The sequence below is a fragment of the Sus scrofa genome, chromosome 1, assembly GCF_054392235.1.
Source record: "Sus scrofa isolate SSC_HxYL_T2T_F1_AM1 chromosome 1, Sscrofa_HxYL_maternal_Yorkshire_Landrace_v2.0, whole genome shotgun sequence".
NCBI lineage: Eukaryota > Metazoa > Chordata > Mammalia > Artiodactyla > Suidae > Sus > Sus scrofa.
The window spans coordinates 194,245,256-194,272,612 of NC_139383.1; the positions used below are offsets into that span (position 1 = coordinate 194,245,256).

General features: G+C 39.2%; 1 protein-coding gene across 1 annotated transcript in view; it reads right to left on the reverse strand.

Annotated features, from left to right (window-relative positions):
- BMP4 (bone morphogenetic protein 4) overlaps nt 1-27,357 on the reverse strand; it is a 376,187-nt gene that overhangs the window by 16,782 nt on the left and 332,048 nt on the right. The window lies entirely within an intron of this gene.

Below are 27,357 nucleotides of genomic sequence, written 5' to 3' on the forward strand. Positions count from 1 at the left end.
CTCCAAATTTCTCCTTTCTGTTGGGACACCAGCTATATTGGGTTAGGAGCCCACCCTACTCCAGTTGATCTTAACTATTATATCTTCAATGACCCTATTTCCAAATAAGGTCACATTCTGAGCACTGAAGATTAGGACCTCAACATATAAAGGCGGGGGCAGGGGCACAATTCCATTCATAAGACCTTAGTAAGGCCCCTGTCTATTCTAAAATCCTAAAATTTTCTAGTTTCTATGATTTTAGGTAACAAATTGTCTCATGATATTCATTCATTTAACAATTTTTTGAGCATCTCTGTGCTGGACCCTGTTCTAGATGCTGGCACACAGCAGTGAAAAACAAAAATCCTTGTCCTTCTGGGTCTTATAGGCTGGTAGGAAAGGCAGACCACTGACAAAGTAAACACAAACAAGCTATAACCTGTTAGATGGCAAAAGGTACTAAGAATAAAAATAATGTGAGGAAGAGAGATGGTGATGAGGTTGAATTTCAACAGGGCACTCATGGAGTGAACAAAAAGGTGATATTTGAGCAGAGACCTGAAGGAGATGAGGGAACTAACCAAATGGATATCTGGAGAAACCATGTTTTGTCAAAAGGAAGAGTAGCATAAAGTCTGAAGTGGAAGTGGGCCTGCTGTGTGTCAGGAAACACCAAGGAGGTAGGTGTGCTTGCATGGAGTGAGCCAGGCCAGAGCAGTTGGGGTGAAAGTTTAGACGGTGATGTTCTCATACCCACAGAAAGAGCCAGTGTCTAGAGTAAGGTGAGGAAGGGCCTAAGGTGCACCAATTAAGGAGGATCTTGTGCCAGGGCAGGGTGGGCCGCCCACCTCCTTAAACATGTGCCCTGAGTGCCTCCTTCATCTTCCTTGAGTTTTGGCTGCAGAAAAGGCTTTGGCTTTAATTTCAAGTGAGTAGGGAAACTTCCAGAGTGTTTTCAGCAGAGGAGCGGCATGATCAGCCTTAAAGTTTATCAAGATCACTCTGCTGTGTGTAGGGCAAGGATAGAATAAGGGAGACAAATTAGAAGACTATTGTAATAATTTCCAAAGTAAAATGGTGAAAGGTTCTTACCTGGTAACCTGCTGAAGACTGGGCCACCCCAAACATCTATCAGGCATAGCAGTGTACCTTGGTCTTTTTCTTTTGGTTCTCACTCAACACTCTTTGTGGGTCACCTACATGCTAGACTTAGATGTATGTGAAGTGCTGGGATTCCTACGATGAACAAGAAATGGTCACTGCCTCCATTAATAGTTTTCTGTCTTCCTTTCTTCCTTCTCTCTTTCCTTCTTAAAATATTTTGAAATTTAAAACAAAACAAAACAAAAAAACCTTGCCTCAAAGCTTATCTTCTAGGGAATTCAGCACATATACTTGATTAATATTTTCTGGACCAGGCCCTCCCCATTCGAAGTGGTATAGAGCATCAAGGAAGGACTTAGAAAATCATCCATGATTATCATGGCTTCTTATGGGAATGCTATGTCTGCCTTTCAATCATAGGACCAGGAACTTCTAGGTCCAAAAGATCTGAGACACTCACACTTGACCCTCTCCTTTTACAGATGAGAAGACTGAGACCCAGAGAGATTAACCAACAGTTACACACCTACTTAGTGGTAGAGTGGGCCAGTGGTTTTTTTCAAAGCTAGCTGAAACAACGTCTTCCATTCCATATTCTCTTGAATGTGAATTTGGCACTCTCCCCATTGAGACATGGGGGTCTGTGTTTCTTCCCCTTGAATCTGGGCATATGAGTTTTCTATTGCTGCTGTAACAATCTACCACAAACTTTATGGCTTAAAACAACACAAATTTATTATCTTACAGTTCTGGAGACCAGAATTCCAAAATGGGCCTTTCTAGGCTGAAATCAAGGTATTGGTGGGTTGCATTCCTACAGGGGGAATCTGTTTCCTTGCCTTTTCCAGCGTGTGGAGACTGCCTGCCTTCCTTGGCTCCTGGCCAGCATCACTCTGTCCTCTGTTTCTGCCTCACATTTCCTTCACTGACTCTGACCCTTCTGCCTTTTTGTTTATAAGGACACTTATGATTACACAGGGCCCACCCAGATAATCCAGGATAATCTCCCCATCTCAATGTCCTTAACTTAATCATACCCGCAAAATCCCTTTTGTGAGGTAAGGTGACATAGTCACATGTTTGAGGATGAGGACATGGACATATTTAGGGGTTATTACTCTGTCTGACACACTAGGTAAGCTCATGACCACAGAAGAATTGAGCTATGTGACTTCCAAGACTAGGCCATGAAAGTAACAATGTTCCAACTGGTTGTCTTGGATCACTTGTTTTTAGAACCCAGTTGCCACTGCCATGCTGCGAGGTGGCCCAAATAGGCCCAAGCAGAGGCTACATTGGGAGGCCATGTTGTGTAGGTGTGCTGGCTGGTAGCCAGCAGGGGACTGCCAGGCTCAACCACCACCCATGTGAATGAAGAGATTTCCAGATGATTCCAGTCCCTAGCTGCTGCATTACCCCCAACTTCAAATCTTCCTGAGGCCCAGACGTTACAGAGGAAAGACAAGTACCCACACTACTGTTCAAATTCCTGATCCATAGAAAACGGGTGAAAAAATAAATGAGCATTATCTTAAGCCATCAAGATTTGCAATGATTTGTTACACAGCCATACATAACTGATACAAAAGGCCATAACCCACATCTTCTGTTTCACAGGCCCAGTGCTTTTTCCATGCCAAGTATTACTTCTCAGTCAAGCAAGCAAACCAGTGAGCAAGAATCATTTATCAATGAAGAATCGTTTATTAAGCACCTATCACAAGAAATGCTTTCTGGGAAGTCTAAAGGCCTACAGAACTTGTTCTTCATTTTTAAAGGCCACTTCCTAATCTGGTGGGAAAGATGTACAGAAAGCATCTGTTAGACATGGAATTAGGAGGCTGATTGGTGCATTAGTCATGGTAAAGATCCTGAATCCTGGGCTGAACACTGGAAAAGGAGAGAAATTAGAGACTGAGGACTTTTTTTGAGGGTTAGTTGAAAAGAATTTCCAGGTGAAGGATATGCAGAAAGAGGAAATAAGGAGGATTCCATTGCTTCTAGCCATAAACGCAGATAGGAAATCTAGAAGGAAAGTCAAGTTTGAGGGAGACTTTATGGTACATAAATTCTGTGTGCGGTCATCAGTGAGGCTAATCTAGGTTCTTAGAAGTACTTTCAGCATTAAATAAGGCTTACTTCCCCAAGATGGAGCATTTGGAGAACCAACAAGAGTGACCCAAAGAGGTAATGCCATCTATAGATGGAACTGGAATTCTTACTATTCTTTACCATGAGCATATTTGGTTTTGAGTACCACTTATCATGTAGGAAAATGCATTTTTACATAAACTTAGTTACATTTCTTTATCACAGTAAATCACAGAAGGATAGGTACAACAGGTGGTGTTGTCACCATTTTGCTAAGAAAACATTCAGAATGTGGAAGTGGAGGGCCCTGCTCCTTCCCCCTGGGTGCTACCTCTGCAATGGAGTTTCTCTGTCTCTGTCTGGGAAAGAGGCAAGCATTTTCCCTTTCATCTTCTAATGAGTTTCAAAGCATTTTCATGTGGATCTCGGAGGTATAAGCCAACAAGAACTTGCTATCATTTACAACTTTCACAGTGGGCTAGAAAGTTTGCGTCTACATCAATATAAACAGAGTATTTGCTGCCTTCTTTGGGAAACTCAGATTACAACCAAGGAATGCTTCATCTTATCAGTGTCCATGACTCTGCAAACTACCCTTCAGTGATCTGATCACCAGAAACTCTTCTAGGAATTTGCTTCAGCTATAAATGAATTACTTCTATTTTTATTTTGTTCTTTGTGTGGGCAGAAGTGCTATACTATGACTCTACTGGAGGTTGGAAAAGCTGTGACTAGAACAAATCCACATGAGACATACTGAATTTGTTGAGAAGGAATGGAAAGACTTCAATTTTGTGGTCTTGGATGGGATATATAGGAAAAAATAGGTATATCAATGTTCTAACTTAATTTTATTAAATAACATTTTTCCTGATTATAAAACTATTATACTTTTAAAGATTTTAGAAAGTGTGTGAAAGGCAGTAAAAAAAAATGTATGTTTATAACATATTAACTTCACCTGTAATACATTTATCTCTCTTAAGTGTTTATTAATTCAACAAATATTTACTATAGACCTACTGTAAATCAAGCACTGTAGCCAGCATTGAGGATAGAAAGAATAATAAAACAGATGAAATCACTGCCATCTTGGAGCATATATTTAAAAAGGGAAGGCAGGCAACAAATAGACAAATATGTAATACAATGTTAGATGGTGTTAGAATATTTCTCCTGCTGTTTAAAAAAAATGGAAAGAATTACAAACGTTTTGCATATAGATTTCAATTAATCCTGATTTGTATATCTGTCATAAAATCTAATTTAATGTAAAGAAGCAGCTTACAACCCTCATCTGTGGCTTGGATTTGTGTGTGTTGTAACTGCACCAGGAGCTTTCGAGAATCACGAGTGTATCTATCGGTGCTTCCTAATAACCCTAAAACAAAGTGGCTTAAAATAATAATTTACTATAATCTCTTATAGCTGCAGGTTGACTGGGCTCAGCTGGGCACTTTTTGCTTGGGTTTTACACAGTTGCAGTCAGATGATGGCTCAACCTGAAGGCTCAACTTGTCTGGATGAACAAGATGGCTGCTTCTCTACATATCAACACTTCACCTAGATGGCTGGAATTGCTGGGGGGTGGCTGGGGTCTCTTTTTTTCATGTAGCCTCTCAACATGGATAGCTTGGCCTTCATCACAGCATGGTGGTCTTACAGTAGTTGAACTTCTTCTGTAGCAGCTAGCTTTCCCCAGAGCAAGCTTTCAAAGAACCTGAGGCAGAGGCTACTCGGCTCATTATGACCTAATCTCAGAAATCACAAATGTCACTTCTACCATATTCTATCAGTTACATAAAGCCTGCCTAGATTCAAGGAGGGAAGAGTCTACACAAAAGTGTAAATACCAAGAGGCATGGCTCATTGCAGGGCCACCTTTGGAGACTAGCTACCAAGGTAAGGAAAGCAGCTTAAAACAAAATTGCATTATACTATGGAAATATCAAAGGTTACTCCACAAAACTCAGAAAATCCTTCCCCCAAATAATTTCAAATCCACAAGCCTACTTATTCTCTGGGTCAACTAATGCTGGCAGTGGAAATGCAGACAGAGCCATTGTTCTGTTCAAAAGGTGTAACTTTCTGAAGTATGGGGTTGGTAAACCTCGGAGTCCATTTTGGGGAGAGAAACAGGACTCCTTCCATAGGGAGCCAGAAAGTAGTATTCATTTATTTTCTCCAGAAGGACCAAAGCATGTCTGAATGTCCAACTCGCCTCTGCTCAGCACACCATGTAAGTTGCCTCGGGCTACTCTATCATGGAAGTTAGTGGCAGCCCTGGCTAAGCTACCAAATACTTGGTTTGTACAGGTGCTAGGCCAGATATACTTACTCGTTCTGTTTTCATAAAAGCCTACGCAGCAACTGTTACCCCTGTTTTATGATGAGCAAACTTGAGGCACAGAAATTTTCAACAATTTGCCCCAGGTCACATGAGGATTCACACCCAGGAAATCTAACTCCAGAGCCCATCCTCTTAACCACTGCACGGTACTGTCTTGGGCAAGTCTCTTGACTCCTCTGGCTGCAATTTTTTCATAGGTAAAGCACAACTAACACCCCTTCCCTCACAGGCTTGTATCAAAAAATGAGGGTCTCCCCAGCCTTGCCACTTAGAAGCTATGGTACCCTGGGCAAACTACCTAATCTCACTGAGCCTTGGTTTCCTTATTTGATAAATGAGTATGTTCTTAGAGGAATCTAAAGGACAATGCATATAAAGTGCAGTGTCTGGCATAAGGGGTTTAATAAATGGTATTAATTGGTATTGATATTATTGCTGCTTATATTGTAGCACAATTTCAAAATTCTTAATTTGAGCCTAATACCCTCAGAAGACTCCTAGTAAAAGTGCTGTTATTTTGTCTGATTTTTACTGTTCACTTACTCTCCCACCCGGGAAACAGCTGCACATTTGGGCAGAGGTAAATAAAAAGTATTGGTAGATAGTCACGTTGCAATCACAGATGTCCCTGCTTTGGCTGAAGACAGAGGACAGCAGCCAATATTCAGAGGACTGCAGATGTTCTCCTTTAACTTGAATCAGAGAGGCCATTATAGACACAGTGTGGGTATTGCAGACTTTTCTGTTCAGAATGGAATATTGAAGAATATCCATGCATTCATCCAACACTTATTGAATACCTACTCTGTGCTGAGCTGCCTTGGAAATACAAAGATGAATGGGACATGCTCCCTGTTCTCTTGGACTTCAAAATATAGACAAGAAGATGGAACACATATAATTAACCACAGTGCAGTGTGAGGATTCTAGGTACAGCAGAAATACAAACAATGGCTGATCTCAGAAGGAGACATTTTATCAGAGAGCTTTGGAGGGAGACCAGGAAGATATCTTGGAGGAAATGGTATTTATCAGGGCTTAAACAAAATTAAAGACCGTCAATAAATAGAGATGGGACAGGGCAAAGATCATTCAAGGAGAGGAAATTATGTGAAGGCAAATGTTGAATAAGGTGAATGAGCCACCTAATTAGAGTAGGGGTGTGTGTGGCAGGTACTACTGATTAGCTAGTCCACTTCCATCCACACTCCTGCCTCCCCCCAGTCACCTTCCACCATGGGACACCCCTCTGATCACTGAGTCATAAGCAGAAGATTGCTAGGTAAGGATTCTGAAAAAGTATTCACTTTACCCATAGAAAAAGGACAGGTTCAACTGCCATGAACCTTCCTTCAACTTTTGCTCTTTGCTATCTCTTCTTTCTCCTACTTGGAATATGGTGAGATGCCTATAAGTGCATCTTGAAGTTATGAGGTAAAGCAGAAGGTCAAAAGCCATGTGATGATATGAGAGAAAGAGAAGGAGCTTGGGTCCATCACTGAGTACCTGCATTAGCCCTGGACTTCAGACCTATTAATTTGTTATTCATTATATTTTTGTGAGAAAAGTAGCTCTCTATTTGTTTTAAGCCAGCATACACTGGATGCACTTGCTACTATCATTCTAAGGCATTCCAGATCAGTATAAGAAGCAAGGTTGACTTATAGGATGTAAAACCAGAAAAATGAGTGGGATCCATATTTTGAAGAGCCATAAAGTCCATTAGCAGACTGTTCTTTATTTAATAGGCAGTGAGAATCCAGTGAAGGGTTGTGAGTAGTCATAGTATTAAAGCTGTGCTTTAGGAAGATTTATCCAGCAACAACAGATAAAGTGTTTGGGGTGAAAAAAAAAAAACTGTTTAAGAATTCTAAGAGTTGCTGTACAAAGTAGGTTCTCTCCATCATAATCTCTATCACAAGTTTATATATGTGTAAATTATATATATAATTTGATATATACAATGAACACTTCCCCAATTACGTAAAACATACTTATATAAAACTTTGATATATTATTAATTTGTAATATACAATCTAAAAACTACATTTTTCTGTGTAAAGCCAGCTTTAAAACCAGTCTCCCAAACCTTCTTTATGACCAGACTATGACCGCCCCCCGCCAGTTCTTTCCTATTCAAAAACTGAATAGTCATCACTCTATAGTAGGAGAGGAGCAATAGTGAAGGAAGATAAGGCATATGAGAAGCATTATACAGGAAGAATTGAAAGGTTTTGGCAACTGTGTAGATGTTAGTACCAAGGACCAGGATGAAGGAGAGGTGACTCCAAAATAAGGCCTATGTTGCTAGAAGTTTCAGGAGAGAAGTGCACAGAAAGAACAAGTTTGAGGGCAGAGTGTGGTAAGTGATGAGCTCCTCAGGCTGTTGACTGTTGGGAATGGACATTTTAAGAACTGTCCCCACCAAATGTGAACCACTCTAGCATGCACATAAAAGAGGGACTCTGATTGGAACCTGTGCCCACAGGGGTCTTCCTGGGTGAACTCTACTCCACCCTATGCCCCAACTATGATGGTTGAATTTTATGTGTCAACTGGACTGGGCCACAAGGTACCCAGACATTTGGTCAAACATTAGTTTGTGAGGGTTCTTCTGGATGAGAGTGACATTTGAATTGGTAGAATGATTGCCCTCCTCAATGTGGGTGGGACCCATCCAATCAGTTAAAGGCCAGAGGAGAACAAAAAGGCTGACCTTCCTCAGAGTAAGAGGGAATTACTCCCGCCTAAATGTCTTTGAGTTGAATACTGGTTTTTTCTTTTTTTTCTTGCCTTTGGACTCAAACTGAAACAATGGCTCTTCCTGAGTCTCAAGCCTGCTGACATTCAGACTGAACTATTCTATACCATGGGCTTTCCTGGTTTCCAGCTTTCTTACTGCAGATCTTGGGACTTGCAGCATCCATGATAGTGTGAGCAATAATGCCTTATAATAAATTCCTTATTATATTTGGTTGTGTTTCTCTAGAAAACCCTAATTCACTCCTCCATCTTTACTTGCTCCATAGCCAACCCCCCTTTGTCCAGCTGGCCCCTAGCTGGGTTTCTTTGTTTCCAGCTTTGGCATCTCTGTCTACTGATTCTCTGCCCATGGCTTGTGATGCTCCACTGGTGTGGTCCACCAGACTGCCTCTCAGTCAGGCCGCCCTCCTGGTGTTGTAGCTTGGTTTGGGGGATATAAAGATCAATAAGACACTCTTGAGGCAGAATTTTTTTTTACAAAATTTACTGAGTGTCTACTACTTCCCAGGCTGTGTAATGAATACAAATACAACATTATTAAGATCCAGTTCTCAGACATTTGATAAAGAAGAGAAACAGATAAACTAATGATGGCAAAGTAGTAGGGGTATGCTGGGGAAATTCCAGGACTAAGTGGGGAGTTGAAGGGTATCTGGGAAGTCTTCACAGTGAAGAGGACCCATGTGAGTGCCAACTGGGCAAGGGCATACCAGACAGTGGAAATAGCATGTGACTAAGGTGACACCACACCTAACTCATCCTGCTATCACACTGCTAGGGCTGTAGTCAGGAAGGAGTATATGTAATTAAGTGGATGAATGAAGCCCAAAATGTTATCTATAGCTTACATGCACAATTTATTTAACTTCCCTGAGCCTTCTTTTGCTTCTCTGAAAAAATGGAGATTATCTCATGGGATTCTTTTGAGAATTAAATGAGATAATAAATGCAAAGTGCTTAACACAATGCCAGGCACCGTGAGTGCTCAATAGCTCTTGGTATCTAGTAGGTCACAGGCCAGAAGCACTTTAGTGTTTTACAAAGACTGCAGTGGTGTGCCAAAGTAGATAGTATAAGACAGGAAGGAGAGACTGGAGCCAACTGCAATGGTTTAGGCAAGATAAAGCAGAATCCAGACTGGACAAGTGGTGGTGGGCTGCAGGAAGATGAGTGCATACATCTGCAGTTAGTCTAAATAGCATTTCTTTTAAAGGAAAACAGAGAAACTCTCATATTAAGCTGGCATAGCAAATTATAAATTAAGTGCTTAAAAAAAAAAAACAGCAAACAGTAGTCTGGGAAAATGCTTAAACAGTTTATGAAATTAGTCCTGGAGTTGCTAGGTCTCCCTTAATTCTGGAGGATGGGGAAGCTTCACTGAATATACTTTGCCACTGGATTCTATGGTGTGGCCGTTTTTCAAGGGGGCTGGGCAAACTTGCACATAACAAGTATTGCACATAACAACTATTGATTATGTGCAAAGCATTATTAAATGTGTCATAATCTTTAGCACAATATCCAAGTTTGTCCAAAAAGTTTTTTCTTGTGCTAAAGAACTCCAGGGGAAAAAAGCTTATAATTTTTAAATTTGAAGATGTAAAGAAGCTATATTTATAAATGAATGTAAATTCAACCACAGATTCTTTAAAAATGGCACAGTGCCCAAAACAAGAGGAAAAATCAAATATTTCTCACAGAATTTGTACAGGTCCCCAAACCATCCAATATGGTCTTGGAGGGCTCTGTTGAGATGTTTTGGCAGGAGAAACAAACACTATTTACTTCAGGATGGTTTGTTCTCATAAACACATAGGAATTCAAATGTTTTCCAGGGCTTTCCAGAATTAATTTGATGTTGAGTGGTACATTAAACAAAATTAATGTATAAGCCATGATTATCTTTTATTAATAAGTTATTGCATGTTATATAACTTATCATTAACCTTCACAATTATCCTGAAATATTGGCATACTAATACCCATTTAACAGAAGAAAACCTAGGCCAGGAACTTCCATATGCTGCAGGTGCAGCTGTAAAAGAGATTAAAAAACAACAACAACAAAACAGAAGAAAAGGATGAGTGCTGAGAGATTAAGGTTGAGTGGAAAAACTGGGATTAAAACTTGGGTCTGTTGGCTCCTGAGCTGAAGTTCTATCCATTTCACTGGTTTCTTTCTAATCTACTTGTTGCTTGATTTGACTCTTAAAATAGAACGTAGTTTACCCTCTGGCAAAGAAACTTTTCCTAAACTTTTCCTTTCTGGATTACAAAAAATAAGCACTCATTGCAGGAAATTTGGAGAAAACAGGAACATATGAGGAAGCATCATATCTACAATTTTGATAATCATTCCTAGGTTAGGTTGCCAAGCTGAAACTTCACTGCCCTCATTTAAAAAGCAATGCCTTTTCTTATAAGTTGACTTAAAAGGGAAAGCAATGGTGGGGTATTTGTCAATTTTTAGGTATATAGAATTAAAAAATAAGCACCCTCGCAAGGAGAGGGTCTCCTTTTTTCTAAATGAGGATGAGAGGTGGAGATGAAAGAACCAGTCTCTTGTACACAGCAACAAGGATGCCCCTCTAAAGCACTGAAGTACAGACTCACACATTTCAGGGACCCCTGTGTGTTACATTCAAGTTTCCATAAGTATATCCCAATCTACTGCCACAGCTTTCCACCAGCAATTAGGGAGAGTTCGTATATTAGTTTAAGCCAAGGATCCAATAATTTTCATCTTGTTTCAGTGTAAAAGAGCGGAGAAAAGCCAGGTAAGATATGAAGAGCACAGAAAGAGCAGTTACCAAGAATGCCTGGTGCCCTGGTACACCCCTGTTGATTGTACATATTGATGCTATTTAATTCTGAGATCAACCATCAGTATGGCAGACAGTCACCTGTCCCTCTTTCATCAAGGATGTCTACCTCCACTCAAAGATTATGAGGCAACTCTGCCCTCCTCACATTCTACATCAAGGGTTGCAAACTTCTGGTACATTTTGTCTGGCTTAAATAGTATTTTGAAACATTTGAATCAACATTTTAAAACCAGGAAATTTCACACAAAAATCTTAATTTTTCACTTCTCGAGTTAGAAGATCTGGCAATACTGGGGCTGGATTCTTACATGATTACAACCAGCTGGAGTGGTAGCCCCCTTCCCCTTGAGATGTGGCTCCAGCTGGTCTGCTCCCTGTGACACTGAGGCTGTAGGTCAGCCTGTTTTTCATTGCTTTAACACTGCTGTGTTTCTTATAGTAGAGAAACACCTTTCTGTGCTTAAATCTCTATCTGAAGTGAGGGAATCAAAAAAAAAAAAAAAAAAGTCAAGAGTATGTTCTGAGACACATGCACCCGCATGTTCATTGCAGCACTATTCAAAATAGCCAGGACATGGAAACAACCTAAATGTCCATCAACAGATGATTGGATTCAGGAGATGTGGTATATATACACAATGGAATACTACTCAGCCATAAAAAGGAGCGACATAATGCCATTTGCAGCAACATGGATGGAACTAGAGAATCTCACCCTGAGTGAAATGAGCCAGAAAGACAAAGACAAATACCATATGATATCACTTATAACTGGAATCTAATATCCAGCACAAATGAACATCTCCTCAGAAAAGAAAATCATGGACTTGGAGAAAAGACTTGTGGCTGCCTGATGGGAGGGGGAGGGGGAGGGAGTGGGAGGGATCGGGAGCTTGGGCTTATCAGACACAACTTAGAATAGGTTTACAAGGAGATCCTGCTGAGTAGCATTGAGAACTATGTCTAGATACTCATGTTGCTTCAGAAGAAAGGGTGGGTAAAAAAATGTAATTGTAATGTATACATGTAAGGATAACTTGATCCCCTTGCTGTACAGTGGGAAAATAAAAAAAATAAATAAATAAAAATTTTTTAAATAAAAAAAAATTAAAAAAAGAGTATGTTCCTAGAAAAATCCAGACTGCTTAATGCATTAGGTGTCTGTGTGACTCCTGATATGCTTCTGTGTTTGCTGCTTTTAGTAGCCTCCATCTGTTTCATAGGTTCCAGCTGCAAGACCAGTCTTGGTATCTAACCTCCACTCTGCCCCAAACCCTGAACAAGTCACTCCACAGCTGACCGTTATTTTCCTCCTCTGTAAAGTGATGCTGTAGTTCTCAACGTTGTGACCTCTAAGGAGTGTCACTGGTCCAGGTAGGACCTGTTTCCTCCTTCTGGCCTCTTTTTCATAACAGGTCCCAGGGTTAGACAGGTGCTCTAGTTCAAGCAGGTGACCCTGACTGAAGAATGAGGAAGGGCAGAAGATGGATGGGAAATAAGAAAAATGCAATCCAAGGAGAACCTCAACCCAAAGATGAGCAGAGGGATGGCAATGAGAAAGAGGTTCAAAATTTTTTTCATTTAAAACTCCCAAGAATGAAATAACATGATTGGAACCTTTTACTACTTTCAACAAAATTACATTAAGTGAAAGTAATAAACATTAATTATAGAAATTTGGAAAATTCTGAAAACTGAAAAAAGTAAGAAAAAAATCAACTATAATTTTACCACTTAAGGTCAAGGGGCTGTTTAACTCTAGGTATATGGTCTTCCTAAAGTTTTTCTTTGCATTCTTTTTATAACTGATACTATATAAAACCTCATTTAATTTGAAAACAAAAATCATAAAATAATAACTTTCTTATTAAAGCTAAAACTAGATATACTATATACTTTTGTTTGATTTAGTTATTTTAAAAGTAGCACTTCCAGCAAAATGCAAAACAAAAACAAAAAACCTGAGTGAAATCTTTCATTTTCCATTACCTTTTCAATTTACCATTATAGTTCAAGGATTTTGACATCATTACTCTGACATATGGGCTTTATTATAGAAGGGTTTAAAATAGGACCAATTTGCAGAGTCTTAATAAAGGAATAACTTTCTGCATTCTGACTTTTAGGTCTTAAGAGCATTTTCCTACACTTTTTTCCTTTTTTTTTTCCCCTTTGGGAGGGGTTGGAGTGTCATTTCAGAGGTCAAGCATTCCTTGTGTCTATTATTTCATTTCAGCCAAGAGCTATAAACTGTTGATGATAAAGTCCTCTTAAAATTGATTCTACCATTTTTTGTGACACAGCCTAGAGATGGTTATAGTTCAGTTTTAGATGACCTCTTTTTGATGCACAAACGGAAAGGTAAGAAGATATGATTTAAAATGTTTGTAAAAGTGACAGAATAACCTCATTGCTGAGAGAAGCTGGGAAGGAGCCTATCTCTAACTTTTCTTGCCATTAAGTATACTCAGAGAATGCATGCCCTGGATACAAAGCCCAGGGGAGAAGAGACTGCCCCTGCCCAAGTGTGGGTACTTGTCTGCAGGTAGATTACCTGATCTGCAGATCTCCAATCTTATCAGAATTGAACTACCTGGCTTATTCTATTTCTGCTTTGTTGATACCTAAGCTGGTCTCCCCGTCTTTTTCTTTTTCCCTTCCTTCCTTCCTTCCTTCCTTCCTTCCTTCCTTTCCTTCCTTCCTTCCTTTCCTTCCTTCCTTTCCTTCCTTTTCTTTTTTCTTTTCTTTCTTCTTCTTCTTCTTTTTCTTTTTTTTTCAATTGAGAAAGTCTAAAGCCTGGGGCAAACTTCTGGGTGTTCTCAAGACTTAAATGCCAGTGCTTAGAGAGTTAAAGATCTCTGTGGCAGCAGTAAAAGGGTGATAAGGTAATCACTCATCCATTGGAGATGCTCCCCTTGTCCTTAACCAAAACAAGGTCTGAGAAACATGGAATGCATTCAACAGTTTAGGGAAACTCTACTGTGCAAAGCCAAAGACTAGTATTAAATTCTTAAAGTTGGAGAAGGTTCTCATTGTAATAATTTATCTTAGAGAACAAGAGTTTATTTTTCATTTATTAAGAGCTTAAAATTTCCTTCTTAGGAAAAATACTTTGAGGGAATACACCATACCTAGGAAAACACTCACTAACAACATATTTGTGAGCATCAGTTCAAGCCAAAAACTCCTCTTAGAAATAAATAAGTAAATGAAACATTTCCAGTGTGAGGGGAATCCCATTGGAACAGGCTCTCCCCAGAGTAGAGGATTTACCCTCATTTGCATCGGCAGTAATTGCTTTAGCCTTTGGCAAGAGGAAAGTTGCCCCTGAGAGGTGTTTTAAAATAAGAGTAAAAAGGATCTTCACGATATCCACTCTGCTGCCAAGAGGAATCCCAATCTATGCTTCAGTATAAGCCACCTGAGGCTTAGTGTTTGGAAACTCAGAGCAGAGAACACTGGAGAAAAAAATGATTCAACTGAGTTTACTGAGGATCATTTTACAATTTTATTTTAGTTATACTTAATAGAAAAAGAGGAGGAGGGAAGAAGCAGAGGAACACCCTTTTTAGTAAATGTGGTCAAAAAGTAAGATACAGTTAAAATATCCTCATCCAAAAAACATAAAAATTTAGCTCTTAAACTCCTAAATTCTACTCTCCTACCAAAGTCTCAAATTATAAGCAGGTGGACTCAAGTCTGGATGATGGAGTTTTGGTAGAACATGTTCTCTAAATAAAAGATGGTTTACCCAAAACTCTTTCTCTTTCAGAATTAAGCATGCTGAATACCTTTAGATTTTTGTGGTGTTTATTCAAATTTTAAATGAAAAACTTTTTTTTTTTTCTAATGAAACTTACTATAGGTGATTGAAATGTTGGTGGGAGGCAAAAAGCTCTGTGCAAAAACATTTGAAAATGAAACACTCCAGCACATAATCCCTTCCTCCACAGTGCAAGATTTTCAAATAAGTGGGAAAAAAAAAGGAAAAATGCACTTGAGACCATGCATAGGAGAGGAAGGTATGTGCATAAGAATCCCTCACAGCAAAGTGCTGACATTTGACACCACTTTGAACCTTGCATGCAGCTGGTGTTGGACTCTGAATTCTCTCCCACCTTATTCTTGGCCTCTCACTCATCTCTTTGGCCAAGTGTCCCACTGCCCTAAGGGCCCCTCCCACTGCGGAGATTGCAAGCAGGGCAGAGACAGTGTTGGCATCCTTGCCAGGGTACGATTAGTGTTCAATAGCAGCCATAAGAAGGCAGTTCGTCAATGACTTCCAGAGAGGCCACTTGCTGAGCAGGTGGAGATTTTCTGTTGGTGTGTAACCAGCTCATGTGAGTTTGTAAATAGCTGTAATTAATTAAATCCTGGCCACAGTGCTGGGGAGAGTTCCTTTGCATGAGGGAATAGCACCAAAGATGATGTTGTGGCTGCTGTGGTACAGTAGCTATGGAAGCATTAGGGTGTGGTGAGAGATTAGGCAGCCACCAAGCCATTGTACATTGCCAGATAGAATTATCCTTTGATGTACAGTGGGGTCTAAATTGTTTTCTTTCTTTCCTTTGATACATTTAAAATTAAGATTTCATGTTAATCTCCAATTGATTCCAAGATCAAGCTTCTATTTTAGCTCCTTGAATGAGTGATGTTGGAATGCTTTTACGGAGGTGAAGCCAGAATAAAATATTTTCCAATTACATTAAATACCTTGTGGACACGATTATTAGGCATTGCTGTATTAAGTGTGGGATTTTAAATTCAAATGTCATGATTTTAAATCAGAAATTACTTTAAGTCAGATATGGAGCACTCCACGTTTAAATGGCTGTACAAAAAAAAAAAAAGGAAGATTAGAAACTATCAAAGATGAAAGTTCGACTTAATAAGAAAATAAGGAATCATGAGTTGTGAAATTTAAGATGATCGTATGTTAAATACAAAACCAGCATAGGATAGGTAAGATGTCTATCAGCTGGGAAATGTGAAGATGGAAGAACACAAGGAAGCAAACCTGCAGTTGATCAGAACCTTTTCTAAACTGTAATTTGCAGAGAAAAGTCTACTTCCATTCACATAGGGCTTCTTATAAACCTTGACAGAGGGTCAAAGGACAGCTGACCTGGACTGGATCCAGGCATAACTGTGAGGGTAGCTGGGGTTAATGAGTCACTGTGTTAGACCTCCCAGCAATCTCACCCCAGGTATTCGCATCTGCGCCTGGGAAGTAGGGAAATTTTTTATTATAAGGAAATAAAGCTTTACCGGGACAGATTTTGGGGAAAAGCACACTAGTGACCACCAAATGATGCCTGAGATCTTGCAAGTGTATGTGTCAAGTTTCTAGGACAGTGATGATTAAAAATACTCCCTTTCTCTTCATAAATACAGGACCATAGGTCTGATATTTTAGCTGTGGGGGGGAAAAGTTGTCACCATTCCTTATGAAAAGCAACTTTCTAATTAGCCCTTCTCCTTTAACTCAAGAAAAGAGTGAACTTGCATTTCTTTAGTCATCATTTTCTGTTTACCAACATTTATCCGGGAAGTTGGGTGAAAGCAGGTGATTTTCTGCTTCTCTCTCCCACCTCTAATTAGGGGCCTGGGTCCAACGTGATTAATATCTTACAGGGTGCTTTACCATTATCAGTGGGTAGGGCCAGTGAAGTGGACTGGGGTCACTTGTGTGCATCAGTTCTGAGAGGGCCTGCTCCTGTTTTACTGGGTGCTAAATACTCTTAATATCATTTGACACCAAGCCTTTGTTTTATGAGATTCTTGGTCACCCAGTGAGGGCAGCTGTGGTTTAGTAAAATACTTTCCGTTTGGCACCATCAGAAGATTTTAGTTTGACCACTGGCTCTGCTAAGATAAAATGAGATACTAGGTGAGAACACCTAGAGCAGGAAAGTGGGCTTCGGTTCCTTTTAGGTATAACTGTGCATGATGACCTGTTCTTAAATACGACCCTTCTTATGATGTAGACATGGGAAGGAAAGCTTACTGGAACATCCCAGATAGAGGCAACTAGGCTACAACTGGACTTCTTGTTGGAGTTTCCAAAGCCCCTGAGGTCTCATTGGTCCAATGCTAAAACCTATCAGGCCTTGAAAAGGATCCGTGAATCATCAGAAAATCATTACTCAAAGTGTGATTTATTATGGGGCCTCTTACTGATTTGCCTGCCAAATGAAGATTATTAAGATTCTGCCCCAGACGTGCTGAGCCAGAATTCCTGAAGGTGCAGGGCCCAGGAATTTTCATTCAATACACTCCACAGGAGATTCTGACAGACAAATATAACAATGAAACCCATTAGTTTAGGGGCCGGATACTGAAAACCACTCAGCACTACTGATGTATATAAAACCAGAAGTCAGTTTCTGGATACCCATGCTAATGGTCACTACTCAAGTGCTCTATCAATATAGTTTCTGAACTAATTACCAGTAAAGGGTGTGTGTGGGAGACAGAGAAAGACTTGTGCATGGCTGAGGGAGCACCTAGTGTATGTGCAAGCCCATATATGTGTTCACACTGCAGGAAAAACACCACACTTGGGCCACTCCCTCTGGATTCATGGGAATCCCACTCTTTGGATCTGGTTTTCATGACTTTGCTCAGGCATCCATAGAACAAAGCTAGACATACTCTTGTCAAATTTGACCCCTCTGAACTTAATGAACTGCTCACTGGGTTCAGTTTCTTTAGAGTACATGAATTTGCACAAGAAAAGCTGCACTAGCTGCAGCTTTACAAATTGCTTCTTAGGGATTGCTGAGCTTGAGGGAGGCTAAAACTGGATGCCAGAATTCCTACAAGTTTTAGCGGGCTACCCAGTCCATATTTTGAAAAGGATTATTTGTGCCCACTTGACTTCAACAGGCTTACGTGTGCGTTTGTTACTTTTCAACCAGAGCGACTTGCTTTGGTGTGGAATGTCTTTGGTTCAAATACTTCTGAGTGAGATAATCTAGTTTCTGCATACCAAGTGGTAGCAAACTCTCTGGCCTCCTTTCCCCTAGGTGGGACCAGTTTGCATTCCAGTTCAGTTCACTTCAATTTAACAAACATGTATTCATTCTATAAAACTGGATTGTGATGATAATTTTATAACTAGAAATGTAATAAACTCATTGAGTAATAAAAATTTTTTAAAAAAATAAAAGAGTAAAAGAAAAATTAAAAAATCCCTAAAAAGCATAAAAACAAAACAAAACAAACAAACAAACATGTATTCAGTTCCAGCTAAGTTCTGGGCACTTTCCTAGGTGCTACTTGTGTTTGCAGGTGATCAGGCAGGGAAGGTCAAAAGAGGCAGATGAGCCAGACCTCACTGTTGGCATCAGAGTTCCACCAAGCACAGCCCATGAGATAGTTACACAATATTCTGCTCACAGTGTAATGAAGGCTAAGTCAGTAGTTTACTCAAGGTTTAGAAAGAGAGAAGGGTTATGCTCTTAGGGAGTTTGGGAAAGTGCACTTGATCAAGGTCTCCAAGAAGGGTAAACATTTTGAGCCTCATATACTTGGGTCTTGAAATATCCCATACACATTTCAAATGCTGTGACTGAGCTGGTCATAGAATCATAATAACTAAAAATGCATTGAACACTGATTACTACACATATATTCATTTAGCCCTTACAGTACCCCTATGTAATAATAAACACTGTTATTATCCCTGGTTCTGAGATGAGAAAGTTGAGGCAGAGATAAAGTTAACAGACCATCAAGGTCTCATAGCCAGTAAGCAACAGAACCAGTTTTTGACCGCAGGGAGTCTAACCCCAGAGCTGGAGAACTTCAACACTGTGCTGTAATGTGCACACAGTTTATATTATATGCTATGAACTACCTGCTTTATGTTTTAACTTTTCTGCCTACACAAATATTTTACTATCCAGTTTAGCATCCTTCTGATTTTCCTTCAATATTTCTGTTGCTTGGGGAGAAGAATGACTATATATTTTTTTAATATTTCATTTTATTTTAACTCTCAGTATTTAGTGGGTAATTGTAGCAGGGCCCAACTTGAAGAATACATGTCTAAAGTGAGTTTTTCCTCTGTGCTGCTGGTGTGCTACCAGGGGCCCACTAGGAAAGAGTCAAATGAGAAGGTCCACCAAAGATAGCATGGCTATGAATTTTCAATCCTAGACCTTCATTAGTGAAGGTATTATATAACTATATGTCAAAATGGTTCTGCTTTTGACTGCTGCCTTAATTCCTACTAAGCCCTCTTTTGGTATTCTTAATGATCTAGATATCTGCCCAAGGAAAGCAAATACTTCTTAATCGGATATTCTCGGACCTTTATGTTTTTAGACACTCAGAAGTGCAAAGTTGACAGCCAGGTAGGGAGCACCTTCCAGCCAGGAAGTGGCACATCATGGGCATGGAGAGTCTTAGGAATCAGACAAAACAGGAGTCAAATCCTGGCTTTGCCTCTTGCCAACTGTGAGCCTGTTTAATCTCTCTGCACGTCAGTTTGTACTCTGTGGAGATAAGAATATCTCCCTGACAGGCATTTTTGTAAGGACTGAATAAAGTAATATTTGTAAAATGCTTATTAGCTTAGTACCTGCCACACAGTAAGGAAAGCATAGTTACGATGTTTTGATTTGATTATAATGGGGAAATCGTAGGAAATCACAGTATGTGATACCTTGGGGGTGAAAGGGGTAGAATCAAAAGGAAGGAGCTCAGAATTGAGTGCTCTATGCAAACTGTGCCATTTCCTTTGACTCTGTTTCCCCACTTGACCCAGAGAGGTTACTGCATTTATTAAAGCAGAACATTTAGAGGAAGAAAAGCTGGGCAGTAGTGCTGAGAACAATACCCCAATAACCCCGAAAGTTCTCTAGGTCATCTAAATCCTTACTTATTTTTCTGCTATATGTTTTACCAGTTACTGAGAGGGGGTGTTGACGTCTCCAGTTATTACTGTGTATTTGTCTACTTATTTGTCAGTTTTTGCCACAGGCATTTTGAAGCTCTACTATTAATATATACACATTTAGGATCATTATAACTTCTTGGAAAGTTGATTGCTTTATCATCATAATGTCCCTCTTTATTCCCAATAATCTTTGTTATTCTTGAAGACTACTTTGTCTGAAATTAGTATAGTTACTCAAGCTTTCCTTTAGTTAGCACTTTCATGTTTTATCTTTTTCCATCCTTTTATTTTTTTATTTTTTTAATTAAATTTTTTTTTTTAATTTTTGCCTTTTTGTCTTTTCTAGGGCTGTACCTGCGGCACATGGAGATTCCCAGGCCAGGGGTCTAATTGGAGCTGTAGCCACTGGCCTACGCCAGAGCCATAGCAACTCAGGATCTGAGCCCCGTCTGCGACCTACACCACAGCTCATGGCAATGCCGGATCCTTAACCCACGGAGCAAGGCCAGGGTTCGAACCCGCAACATCATGGTTCCTAGTTGGATTCGCATCCCTTTATCTTTAATCTAAGTCTTTACATTTTAAAGTAGGTCCATAATAGACAGCCGGTAAATGGGTCTTGCTATTTCATCCAATCTTACACTCTCTGTCTCTTAACTGGTGTGTTCAGATCATTCACCTTTAAAGTGATTATTGGTATCCCTGGATTGAATTCTACCTTGTTACTGCTCTCTCTTCAGTATACTAGTTCTTGGTTTCATGTCCTCCTTTTCTTCCTTCTCTGGGTTTAATTGAGCATTTTAGTGATTCCATTTTATCTGTTATACTGACTTACTATACTTCTTTTTAAAGACTTTTTAAGTGACTGACTAGAGTTCTAATATATTTTTCAGTGATAAAAATATCTGATCACTTTGTATTTCTTAAGGATGAACTGGGAGGGGGCTATGGTTTTGTTTCCTTCCGAGATGAACTCTGAGATATTTTTGGTTAAAATAGCTAGAATTTAAATAGAATGCTTAAGTATGGAATAGCATTTCCATTTGAATAGAATTTTAAAATATGCATTTCATTTGTAACTAGTCCACTAATTCACACACAATTTTTTTCAAACAGAGGAAGATTACATCTAGATGAACAAAAATAATGTTCTGTATTTTTAGACAATAAGAATTGTTCAAGAAGAAAAATGAAATGAAGTTTTTAACTGCTCAACTTAGTTCTTCTGAAAAAAAAAAAAAGTAGCCAGAAATTACTGAATTTTTCTCACTGGGAAAATTCTAGAGAATTTTTCCTTTCTAGAGAAGCAGTTCTTATTTTTGAGAAGAACCACAACCCCTATGAGAATCCAATGAACTACATCCTAGAAAAGCATATCTACACATCAAATACTGCATATAATTTCAGGGAATTTGCTAACTCCCTTCAGAGTCTCTAGATTGCTACTCAGGAACACCTGCCCTAGAAAAGTAGTGAATGCTGTCAACAAGTATTTTGATGTAACCATATATCTTGGTATGTAGGCCAAATAGCAGAAGTATCAGGTTTGACTTGAGCTTCTTGAGTAGGGCAATAGAAACTCTTGTCCTTTGCTTATTGTTTAAGCAGAGCCCCAGCTCCAGGTCACGCCCAGATCTAGCTCTTAAATTTGTCACCTGCCCAGTCCTGTACCTCAGTGTGACATCACTGCAGCCTCTGCAATGACAAAGGAAGCTCAGATGGTGAAAGCCAGCTGGCTAGTCTAAATGGCCAGCATGCCCAGAATGTGCTTACCTCCTTGTATGCTATGAGGTCGAATTCTCCCAGGCACAAGGGCTTAAACAATGTCTACAGTCACCTAGATATAATTTTGTTCATGAGCAAATTTTCACATTAGTATCAAAACTATCTTGAGGAGAGAGGGATAACTTCCAAGCAACACTTTCTTATATTTTTAAAAAAAGAGTCTCCTCTTCATTCTTTAAAGAGTCAGAGTCAAAAACCATTTAATGGCAACAAATTCCAAAGGATCTACCAACCCCTCTCTTATTCTGCTGGGTTGTGAAATCTCTCTCCAACTATGATACCATCCTGGATCAACCAAAACAGAATTATTTGACTCTTCTCAGAAAAATCTCTCTAAGCAAATTACACCACTGATCGTATTAATTCCTCCACTAATGCACTTGCCATTGTATAATATTTCATTCTTTTTTGTTTTCATGTATTTGTCTCTTTTAAAAATTCAATAAAATCCAGGAGTTCCCATTATGGCACAACAAAAACGAATCTGACTATGAACCATGAGGTTGTAGATCTGATCCCTGGCCTTGCTCAGTGGGTTAAGGATCTAGAATTGCCATAATCTGTGGTGTAGGTCACAGACGTGGCTTGGATCTGGTGTTGCTGTGGCTGCGGTGTAGGCCGGCAGCTGTAGCTCCAATTAGACCCCTAGCCTGGGACCCTCCATAAGCAGCGGGTGTGGCTGAATAAAAGCAAAAAAAGACCAAAAAAAAAAAGATTTGGAGTTCCCGTTGTGGCACAGTGGTTAACGAATCCAACTAGGAACCATGAGGTTGCGGGTTCGATCCCTGGCCTTGCTCAGTGGGTTAAGGATCCGGTATTGTGAGCTGTGGTGTAGGTTGTAGATGCGGCTCGGATCCCGCATTGCTGTGGCTCTGGTGTAGGCTGGAGACTACAGCTCTGATTCAACCCCTAGCCTGGGAACCTCCATATGCCGCAGGAAGCGGCCCTAGAAAAGGCAAAAAGACAGAAAAAAAAAAGAAAAGATTCAGTAAAATCCATATCTTTAAGATATTTATGTCATCTGTAAAGGAATTCTGCTTTCAACTGAACATAATGGCATACAGAAGTATTTTTAAATACTTTTAAATAAGAGATAATGGATTATATTTTCAATTTTATTAATATGTTTATTTTCCAAACAGTGAAAATAATGGAGTATTTACATTAGCCAGATTGAATGGACCCCTGTGGAAACAACTATGAATGGGCTGGTTGACCTGGGGTCTGGAAGCTCACTCTGGTAGCTAAGAAACTGCCTTAGACATGATAGGGCTGTTCCCAAGTTCTACCTGAGACTCATCATATGACTTCTCATGCCTTCAGGCAAATCAAAATTCTATTTTTCCTAAAGCTTCCACATCCTTGGACAAAATGTATCATAAAGATATTGCCTATCATTTTGTAAATACAAATGCATGAAAACAAAACAAGTGATATTTATGATAAAAAAGAAATCTCTTTTCCAAATTTCCTAAATAAAAATGTTTTGAGAGAACTTCATTTCCCAAAATATGCTAAAGGAACCCCCAAGGAACAAAAAGGCACCCTATTTTGTATGTTTATGTTTTTTCAGTGCTCTTTGAAATAATGAGAACATCAGGACTTTGGCATTTCTAAGGCAACATTTTCAGGTACTCTAACCAGATAGCTTTAATTCCTCTTTATACTTTGTAATAGTTTATACCCTATAAAAGATAAACTTCTCTTTCACTATCAACTTCTTTTTTCCACTTGATAAACAATGATACTTTTAATGTGTTCCCAAAGAAGCTAAAAGGAACTTAGATCAATTTCAGGGGCTTCCTTATTTGAATGTCATCCTCATTAACTATATCCTCAAAAACACTATCCAACAGAGTTCATCTATTCACCTCTGTATCCTTTTCTATCTTGAACATATTCTCTCTAAACAGTAGCCCTTTTACAATTTCTTCGCAACATTAGTCCATCTTGAGATTTCTTTTAGTGATAAGAAAAGAAATACATTCCTGGTTTGATTCTGTTGTTCTGAATAAAATCAGAACTAGAAAGCAAACAAACATTTGAAAACTGATCCATGATTTTCTCTTTCCTGTAACGGCTGCAGTTCTCACTCTAAAATGAGGTCTTGCATGAAATTTTTGATGATCTGAGTTTTCCAAGATTACATATTATGTCATTACAGTAAAGGTGTCTCCTAATGGGCACCTAATATACTGATTTTAGGGTAAAGCAGGCCACCTCTGCTAAGGTTAGCTACCCATGTTTTAGCCAGTGATATTAAGCAGTGTTTGCTACTCTGATACACACCGGTCATAAGTGGCTGGGGTGCTCATTGACAGCTACTTGTATAATAGTTCTGTCAACTGCAGCAAGTTCAAGGAAAGCTATTCTTTCCCTCTAGCATTTCAACAAAGCCCCTCACTTCTTGCATGCTGAAGTCAGAGCGTAAAGGAAAATAGGAAGAAAGGAGAAAGACATACCTAGAGAGACAGAATTCAAAGAGGGAACAAGATCAAGATCCTCAGTTGAGGTGAATGAGAAAAGTACAAAGGTAAGAAGGGAAAATTCTGGCCATTCTCTACTAGGGCTGGGAGGGTTTGTTCATCATCTCCTTTATTTGCATGTGTTCTTCATAAATTAAAAATGCCTGCCATAAAGAAGTTATAGATTTTTTAATGTTATCAAATATATACAGCTTTTCTTCCTTTTATAGCTTCTGGGTTTATGTTCTGTTTAGAAAGGCTGGGCTCATTTTATTCATTCCATATTGATGAATAAATTCAACCATATTTTAATCTAGAGGTTAATTTTTTTAATATTTCAATATTTGATCCTTCTTAATTTAGTTTGTGAAAGTTGGAGAACTTAATATAATTTTGTTTTGATAAAAATTCCATGCAGTTCACCCCTGGATCAATCAATCATCGACTGCTAACAACCCTCTATGAGCCAAGACAGAGAGGAATCCAAAAGAAATAGAAGACATAGTAGTTGATTTCAAAGACATTACACTGTATTTGGGGAAAACAATTAACATCCTGAGACAGTTTTAGAATGAGTCAGCATAAATTAAATATAAATATGAGATACTGTCTAGGATTGCTGTGGGGGCTCAAAGGAAGGAGCCATCTGCTTGGGCTACAGTTACTAGGAAAGACTTTGTAGACAAAGTTGGGCTTGAGTTGGAAATGTATTTCTCCAAATGCTAAAACATTTGAGTGTGTGCATGTGTGTGTGTGTGTGTGTGTGTGTGTGTGTGATTTAGGTGAATACCCAGTTTTCATGAAACAACCCATATATTTGGAAAACTTACCTGACACAGCCTAAATTGGATTTAGGTGGGTGCTTAACTTCAGATTTGAGAGAGGGTTTTTTTTTAAATTTTATTATAGTTGATTTACAATGTTGCTTCAATTTCTATTGTACAGCAAAGTGACCCAGTCATACATATATGTACATTCTTTTTTTCATATCGTCCCCCATCATGTTCTATCCAAAGAGACTGGACACAGTTTTCTGTGCCATACAGCAGGACCTCACTGGCCATCCATTCTAAATGTAACTGATTGCATCTACTAACCTCAAACTCCCAGTCTATCCCACTCCCTCTCTTTCCCCTTGGCATCAGTAAGAAAATCTAGACTCTTTTTTTTTTTTAAGAATGTCTTTGCGTCTTTCAACCAGCCCAACACATCCTCCGTAAGCAAAGAGCAGAGAACAATATTTCACTACATCACTTCTATGAGTCTGCTATGGAAGGTGTGAATAAAAGTTGGTTCAGGCTTTGCTGGAGGTTAAGGAGACAGGGATGGGTGGTTATCTACAAGTATGTTTCAGATGTCTTACTTTTCACATACCTTTGATCCAACCACTCAACTTCTAGGAATGTCCTATTTATTTAATAAAAACATGTACTGCAGGTACTGTTTTAAGTGCTTAGAAAGTTCCATTCATTTTATCTTCCTAACAATCTCATGAGTTAGGCACTATTCCTCTACACATGAGGAAAATGAGACGCAGAGAGGTTAGGTTACTTGTCCAGTGCCACCAGCTAGTAGTGGCAGAGCCAGTATTTAAACTCAGGCTGTCTGATTTTAGAGTTTTGGGAGTTAACAGTATACCATACTGCCTGTGATGGTTACTCTTAGGTGTCAATTTGACTGGACACACAGGGCCCAGATTAAAATTTGTTTCTGGGTGCGTGTGTGTGCGGGTGTTTCTAGGTAAGATTAGCAGGTAAACTTGTGGACTCAGTAAAGTAGATGTCCCTCTGCAATGAGGATGGGCATCATCTAATCTAAGAACCTGAACAGAACAAAAGACAGAGGAAGGAGGAATTGCCCCCCGCCCACCTCATTATTTTTCTTCCTCACTGATCAACCTGAGACATTTCATTTTCTTCCGCCCTTGGACTGAGACTTAGGCCATCAATTCTTCCCATTCAGGCCTTCAGACTCTGACTGAATTGTACCACTGGCTTTTCTAGGACTTTGGCTGGCATATTATAGATTGTTGGGACTTCTCATCCTCCATAATTGCATGAGCCAGCTCCTCATATTAAATCTTATCATTTATTTATGGGATAAATACATATCCAAAAGGTGAGAAATACTTAAATCTGTTTTTCTGGAGAACTCTAATATGCTACTTAAGCAGTCAGCATGAATGCCTACTGTGTGCCAAGCACACCTCTGTTCCCATGGATTTAGTGTTTTTCAAACTGAGGGTAAAACTCATCCATGAGCCATGAAATAAATTCAGTGGATTGTGACCAGAATTTCTTTAAAACTGGTATAGAAAAGAGTAAAAATTACCAGAAAATGAGTTTTGTTTCATGGCACTTTTTCCACTTACATGTATGTGCACAAGCATATAAGTATAGATGAGTGCAACATGAGCTGTAGCCAAAAGGTTTAAAAGGTTTAAAGCAGGAAAAGACAAATATTAGATCAGTAATTATATTTGTGCAAATAGGTTTTTTTGTTTTGTTTTGTTTTGTTTATCCTTTTAGGGCCACACTCGCAGCATATAGAGGTTCCCAGGCTAGGGATCTAATCAGAGCTGTAGTTGCCAGCCTACACCAGAGCCACAGCAATTCCAGATCTGAGCCGCATCTGCGACCCATGCCACAGCTCACGGCAATGCTGGATCCTTAACCCACTGAGCAAGGCCAGGGATCGAACCTCATGGTTCCTAGTTGGATTCGTTAAACACTGAGCCACAACGGGAACTCCCTAAAATTCTTTAGCTTAGAACTTTATACTGCAAACCATTCTATTGGGTGTCATTTTACAATCTTATATTTAGGCTTTTTTTTTTTTTTTTTTTTGGTCTATTTCTTTTTTTTTTTTTTTGACATTTCTCCAAGGAAGATATACAGATGGCCAATAAGCACATGAAAAAATGCTCAACATCCTTGATTATCAGAGAAATGCAAATCAAAAGTACCATAAAATACCACCTCACACCAGTGAGAATGGCCATCATTAATAAGTCCATAAATAACAAGTGCTGGAGAGGGTGTGGAGAAAAGGGAATCCTCCTGCACTGTTGGTGGGAATGCAAATTAT